General features: G+C 36.7%; 1 pseudogene; it reads left to right on the top strand.

Annotated features, from left to right (window-relative positions):
* Window positions 1-1,119: 1,119 nt before the first annotated feature.
* On the top strand, window positions 1,120-2,067 carry LOC141249765 (ATP-dependent DNA helicase PIF1-like; annotated as a pseudogene).
* The last annotated feature ends 6,010 nt before the right edge of the window (window positions 2,068-8,077 follow it).

Here is an 8,077-nt window from a genome sequence, read left to right on the forward strand (position 1 = left end):
CCATTACAGATACACCTCCCACGTATGCAACTTATTACATTTAATGAACACGAAAACTTACAAAATGTCATTAACAATGAAAACCATCAAACTATCAAACAACAATGCTAATGGGATTTTCCAATCACAACAAACAACATTCATAAGACGTTCCTTACTTATACCATGAATTCCCTCTACATTATGTCTGGGATAAATCATGCAAAGTATGGATCAGGGGGAAAATACCAAGATCTATTGGAAGACTCATGTATGTAAATCCCGCAGAAGGAGAGAGATATTATCTCAGGCTTCTTTTAATACATAGTAAAGCACCAACTTCTTTTGACGATCTTCTAACAGTTAATGGTGTTAAGTACAATACATTTCAAGAGGCTGCTAAAAAAACAGGCTTACTAAAGGATGATGGCTATGTAAATTCATGTTTAGAAGAAGCAAAACAAACACTAATGCCATCTGTATTACGTAGGCTATTTGCAACTTTACTAATACACTGTGAGCTCATCAATCCCAAATCCATATGGGAATGTCATTACAAAGCTCTTTTAGAAGGTTTTGCATACCAGTATCCATCAGAAGATGCAAATGTTTTACATTTAACGATCACCACGATTGAGAATTTTTTGGACACTATGGGAAAAACTCTCAAACACTTCAATCTCGACACATATGATAAAACAGAAAAATTAGGCTGTAAATCCACTAGAGACATCAGTGATGCACTAAATTCTCCTATCACAAACTTATATGCCAACACACCGGAACTTCTCAACCACGAATAACAGGCGTCATATGATTGCATAATGGATCATGCATATCATGGTAAACATGGTGCATTTTTCATAGACGGACCTGGTGGAAAAGGTAAAACCTTTCTTTACTTTTCTCTTTATGTTAAACTCTGTATATTAGGAAAGATTGTTCTTCCAACTGCAACATCTGGGATCACGACATTAAACATACTGACAGGACGAACTGTGTACTCTCGTTTCAAACTACCTATTGATAATACAACATCCTTAATTTTTATTTTTTTCTAAGCAAAGCAGTCTAGCACATTTACTAAATCAATCTTCACTCATCATATGGGATGAAGCATCAATGGTCAAAAAAGAAAACATGGAGTCCTTAGATTTACTTCTCCAAGATATATGTGATAACAAAGAAATTTTTGGAGGAAAAGTTATTGTGTTCGGTGGAGATTTCAAACAGGTACTACCAGTTCTACCTCACAAAACACAACATGAAACAGTATGTGCAAGCTTAGTAACCTCTTACTTATGGCCAAAATTGACAAAGTTTAAACTCATGCAAAATATAAGAGCACAACAAGATCCTCTATTACGCAACTTCGTGCTGCAACTTGGAAGCAGAACTTTACAAAAAGCAGAAAAAACATTTATAACAGTGCCTACTAACAATTCGGATTGCATTACAATTGATGAAAACTGTTTCGATCTCTTGATAAGTTATATATTTCCAGAAATATTAGAACCCATGCCAAAAGTCTCAATATTCTCCAACAGATCCATATTAAGCCCCACAAATGAAGACGCGGATAGCATTAATGTTGCATTAATCGATAGGACAACCGTCTACATATGAAAGCATTGACTCTATTACTGATGACAACAACAACATACACCCCACTGAGTTCATACACACACTATGTCCATCAGGAATGAGCCTACACAAACTGACACTGAAAAATGTTTGTCCCGTTATATTACTGCGCAACCTAGATCCATCAACTGGTTTGTGCAATGGAACTAGAATGATTTGTAGAACACCGCAACAAAATACTATGTGAAATCTCATAGGGGTACTACAAAGGCGAAAAAATATTTATTCCATGCATAATTATGAGATCACCATCATCACAAAATTACCCTATCCAGTTCCAGCGTAGACAGTTCCCCATAAAATTATGCTTTGCAATGACAATCAACAAATCACAAGGACAGACACTCGACCGAGTAGGGTTATATCCAAGACAACCATCCATGCTTTTCACACGATCAACTATACATAGCCTTCTCAAGAGCAAAACACCAAAAACGACCTTAAAATATTCACATCCTAGTAATGAAAATTATTGCGGTAAACAAGATATAAAGAACAACGTATCCTTCGAAATACTAAAAAAAGTACATCACCTACCACTCTACATCTTTTGGATTAAAGACACAATAATCCTTTCCTCAAAAGGTACGCTCTCCACCTCAAAATTATGCATTACACCCATGACCATTTACTATTCAATCTTTGTAATCATGTGTTCTACTGACAACCTCCCAACAGGTCATAGAGATCTCCAACAAATCTGAACGAGCTACTGTATATGTATCTTTGCAATTAAATATTTTCAAGTGCTTCCTATAGCGACCGTATGTAATGATATTCCTTCTTGTTTTCACGTAATATATAATATACAAATATATTTTTCTTGTATACACTTACGCTACCAAAAATAAAAAGAGGGTCAACATTCGCGCCCGCGGTCACACCTAGTCTATATTAGATGAGGATATTTAGACTGGTTTTTTTATTTATTTTAGAAACTAACTGAAAAATAAAAACCGGATGCCTTTTATGATTGTCATTGTTTTCAACTTTTCTTAAAATAATGCAAGTCACATGTCCTTTTATGCAGTTATAATTCGCATTCACTTCTGACACATAAGCATGGATGCACTCTTAAGACATAAATTTGTGTTTGATTTTTGATTTACATGTGTTGTCAATTGAACTTTAGTGCATTTTTCACAAATAAGCATGCACTTTCAACATATATGCACTACTAGAAAAATAGGTAGTAAAGTGGCTTAGATAGATGACACTTTTGTAAAAATTAAGGCTGGGAATTTTCGGTTATTGGTAAGTTTTTTGCCTACCCATAAAAAAATTATTTAATCGGGTTCGTTTCCGGTCAATTTTTAACAGGGAACCGTTATTACCCAACCCCCACAATTTTACCAGTTTCTCGATTTCTTATATTTTATATATTTTATTGTGTTTCTGGTCCTGAAGTCAGATTTTGTTCTTAAAGTTGGTTTTGGTTAACCAATTTTCAGGCACACAAAATTAAAGTCCTTCATATTCACACAATTTGCTTTTTAATTTTTTTTTGCAATAAGGATAACATGGGAAATAATTCTAAACGAAAGTAATTCCTGATCACCACAAAAGATGATCTTATAGAAACCAAAGACTAATTTTCTAAACGAAAAATCAAGTCTAGCAATCTTGTTGCTGGATGCTCTTGATATGCCATCAGGTAATGTCGACCATTGAAGTTGCATAAGAATGTCCCAACAAATATGACTTGGAATTTTTTTTATAGCTAGCAAATCCGCCGTTCTATTTGCTTCTCGGAAGCAGTGATTGACCTGAAAAGAATGACATAAGTTCAAGGTCTCGTTGATATCATGGATGATTCCATGAATTTTCCAAGGCACCTACCACAATCTCCTATTCACATTGAGATAAGGGTTTGTTGGTTGTGTAAAAAGGAATAAGTTATTTTGCCTTATGCACTCCTTGCCATCTAGTATGTTAAGTTTTCCTATTTCTTCACATTGATATACTACCTGTTATCATCTCAATCAGAATAACGCCGTCTTCTGCTCCAATCTATTAGCTACTGGTTGTTGTTCAAGTTAGAAAACTAAAATTATGAAAGTTGGAAATCAAAAGTTAGTATAGGATTTGTCATTTTCACCAATTGTAATTCTTTCGAGATTGCTTTCATATTCATCAATCAAAACTTAGTATTGGATTTGTGTTATTATGGCTATTTTTTATAGCACTGCAACAATTATAGATATAAAATTTATTACATGGATTTGGGATGTCTACATCTCAACAAGGTGGAATTTACCCAATTGTCTATCCATGTTTGAACGGGCTGGTTTTAATTGTGCTATGTGAAAGTGCATACTACAAACATCAAAAATTTATTGTTATAAAAATTATTGATTCGTGTTTATATGCAAATATTTTTTTATATAAAATTCATAGCCTAGCTCAAATAGTAGAGTAACGTGTTTGTGCACGTTGGTGCAGGTTCGAATCCCTCACAGGCTACATATTTATGAGAATTTTGTTGCACATCACGAGTTTTATCTGGTTTATATTTTTTAATAATAAATTTTAGATTTTGTGTTCATGAATTTTATATTGTGGGTTCATGAATTTATATTAAATGTTCATAAGTTTTTTTGAATCCATGTTTTGTTTTATAATTTTATAAAAAAATCCTCGTAGTTTGTCATTTTTTTCTAATTGTTAAGTAGCTTAAATGTTCTGCTTATTTTGATGATGATAAACACAACATTTGATGTCTTTTCTCTGTGATAAGATTTCCAGGAATAGCTCGAGGAGTTTGGAGAATAGCTTTGACACAAGAGGACAAGGTTTGATCCTAACAGGGAAAACGAGTCTCACAAAGGCAGTGATGAATAAAGAGTGAAGAAAATAAAAGCTCAAATGTTGAGTTGTGAAGACCGGAGGACTAGCTAAAGCGAAGAGAGTCGTTGTGAGCTAGTGGACCGAGCTTCAAACTCAGAGTGAAGAATACAAGTGAATCCAGTGTGTGAAGAGTGTCCTACGATGGAATCCTGCACCAACGTGTAAAAGATTTGGGCGCAGTAAAAGGAAGGCCGAGAAGCTAAGGATAGGAGAATGTGCAATTTCTACCAATGGATAGTGATGAACGGGGATCGCCAAGCTGGACGACTAAGAGGCGCGCTAGTGGTGTGGAGATGATTGCTAGCGTGGACAAAGTTGTCGCTCAAGAGAAGAACAAAGCGTGTGGAATCAAAAGGTGCTCCAGGGATGGACGGATCACACGGATTTCCAGCGTGTCGTTCTTCAATGCATTCTTTTATAGGTTTTTCTATACTTGGAGGATAAGTTTAGAAATTTTATAAATAGGTGCAATAGGTGATTGTTAGTGCACGAACTCATGAGCTGAGCTGAGAGAGCAACCCAAAGAGAAACATAAGAGGTCTAGAAAGCTTTAGAGAGAAAGTTAGTACAACTGAGTGTTTAGGGAAAATCTCACTTGCTGAGAGGAGAAAGAAAGAGCGAATTGGTAAGAGTCGTATCTAGAGGAAAGCTACTCTTAGCCAAGGTCGCGAGAGGTTAGTGAGTTCGTCTACACACCTTGAGAGCAGAAAGGATTACTTGTATTGAGCTGAACACAGATTGTATTGAGTGAGAGAGTTACGAGTGTTGTAATTTCTCTTGATTAATATAATCTAACTTGTGGTGAGTTTTATCCCGAGCTTGGTAGAAGTCTAGAGTTCTCACCTTGGGGAAAATCTTTGCATATTGAGCCGAACATACCATCTAACAATTCTAAGTTCAATTGTTGTGGCTAATATCTCTTTTCACAACTCTAACACACTTGCTTAATAGATTGATGTGTTTACTTTGGAGATTATACTAGCTTTCAAGTTTTTTTAACTTTCGTATCTTTAATACACTAAAGCGGGTTGGTCAAGCTACTCTTTTGTAAGTGTTAGCCGATCTAAGCTACTCTATCCTATCCAGCAGCGTTTCATTCCTATATCAGTCTCGCTGGATTGGATCCTTACACACTAGTTTTTTAGCTATTCGTGTATTGAATATACATAAGTGTGTAAAACCCACAATTGGCATCAGAGCTTTGGATGCTCACTTGCATTGATTCATGCTCTCTAGTCTGAATCATGGGAAACGACAAAAATGTTAGCATCATATTCTTAGATGAGGGTGAACTAGACTGGTGGCTCACTATGACTAGAAACTATATCCAACAAACTGACTATGAATGTTGCGGGATCATTGACAAAGGTGAAGAAACTCTCAAGAATGAAATAGACACATACAAATGGGGACCAACGGAGTATGCTATGCTTGAGAAGAATGAAAAAGGGAAACAACTCATTCTGAATTCTCTCTCTCGAAAGGACATCGACAAGATCATGTCACTTCCAACATCGAAGCTCATGTGGAATGCTATCATAGATATGCAGAGCGACAGTGAGGATATGAAAAAAAAATCGTCGATTAGAGCTCCAAAGGGACTTCCATTCATTTAAAATGGGTGAAAGCGAGTCTGTTTTGGACTATCATTCTAGATTCCAGGTACTATGTGACAAGATGTCTTCCGCAGGACTGAAGGTACAACCCTGGGAACTCTCTTTAGCTTTTATCTATGGTGTTAACAGTAAATTTGATACAACTAAATGTATAATGCTAATGACAAAAGAAACAAACGAGTTGCATGTATCTGTACTTGCTGGTAAACTAAGAATACAGGAATCTGAGGACCAAAAGGAGTCGCTAGCATCAAAGGAATCCCAAGGAATAGTTGTCAAGATCACCCGTGTTCTTCAAAAGGTCAAAGATAACGATGAATTAGACAATGAGGAAGAACGGGAAATATCTCTGATGACCAAGCTTGTCAAAAGGTTCTTTAAGAAGAAGAATGACTTAACAATGAAAGATTACAAGCCAACAAACCTCAAGCACGTCACATGCTACAACTGCTCAGGTGAAGGAAATTTTGCCAAGGATTGCACAAGTATAAAGGTGGACGTTAAGGAGGAACAAAGCGGATCTGAAACACCACATATAAAGGCATTTTTCACCTTATGGGGCAATTCGAATGTTAAGGTGGACGTTGGAGAAGAACAAGAGAAATGTTTATTTTTCACCGAAGATCCAACTCTTGAACCTGTCTTTGAGGTAAATCTTCTTAAACTTGAAATCTCCTCAACACCCCTTCTCTCCTTCTTTGAGGGTGTACTCGATCAAGCGAGTCTATTTGAAGAAAAGCTTGATTTAAGTGATTATGATTCCTCACAATCTGTTATGACTATATTTGAGGAAGAGCTCAATCAAGTGAGTTTAGATAAAGACAAGCTTGATCCGAGCAAGTCTTTTAAGACTCAGCGTGTACATACTAGGACCTCAAAAGCCAAGCACAAACAAGCGCAAGCACAAAGAGTGTTACCTTCCCAAGGTAAAACTCACCAAGTGCTAGATCTGAACGATGATATCCACTATGAGCGAGTTCCTAGAACTGTGAACAGTGTTCTTAAAAACGCTATGCGGGTGCTAGGCGGTGAGGGGGGCTTAGCGCCTAGGCGGATCAATATTATAACACTTATTTTATATATTTTCATATAATTTTCTTATATGAAAAACTAAATCGAAATATATTGATTCATAATTTTCATAGTAATTCATAATTTAACTATGAAGCATATAATTTGCTAATTAATCATCCAAAATTTATAGAATTTATAGTATTCGTCATAAAGAAGATCTGCAAGAGCATAACATGCAAAAATCATACAGTTTTCAACACATGTTTCAACATAAGTAATATTAAATAATTATTCATAAGTCATAGTCCCAGTCACAAGCTCTTAGCGGGCGTTGGTCGCAGTATGAGACGAGGGACAGGGAGAGCCGAACAAGAGTGAGAGGTGAGACGAGAGGTGAGGTGAGGTGAGGTGAGGTGAGAGGCATCCGGTGGGACAAGAGGTGACAAGATGGAGATGGGAGGTAGTAGGAACGATAAAGGGTGAGAGGTGAGAGGCGGAGGTGTAGGACGAACGAGAGAGTGAGACTGATTTTTAACTTTTAACCTAAATAAGAACGAATACCCCTTTTAAAAAAGAACTCATACCCCCGCCTAGAAAAAAACGTAACGCCTAGGCGCGCATAGGCTCCTAGGCGGCCACCTAGGCGGGCGATTTTTTTCCACTGCCTTGCAAAAAAAGGACTAGCTCCTAGTCGTAACGTTAGGGTGCCGCCTAGCGCCTAGGCAGGGACTAGGCGGGCGTTTTAGAACACTGACTATAAAGATGAAAGTTCTACCTTCCAGTTCTGGAATCGCGAGCTCTAATGTTCCTACAGAGTAAACACTTTGTTGGAAACAAAAAACTTGATTAATGTTGGAATGAAGACTAGAAGGCACATCGTCATATCTTAAGCTACTCTCATTTCACAAACAAGGAGGAGTTCTCTTTTTTTTCTTCAGGGTTGAACCTAAGAAATCAAGCATGTTTCAATGACTAAT

The sequence above is a fragment of the Phyllobates terribilis genome, unplaced genomic scaffold, assembly GCF_046119375.1.
Source record: "Phyllobates terribilis strain yellow unplaced genomic scaffold, ASM4611937v1 Scaffold_5110__1_contigs__length_54352, whole genome shotgun sequence".
Classification (NCBI taxonomy): Eukaryota; Metazoa; Chordata; class Amphibia; order Anura; family Dendrobatidae; genus Phyllobates; species Phyllobates terribilis.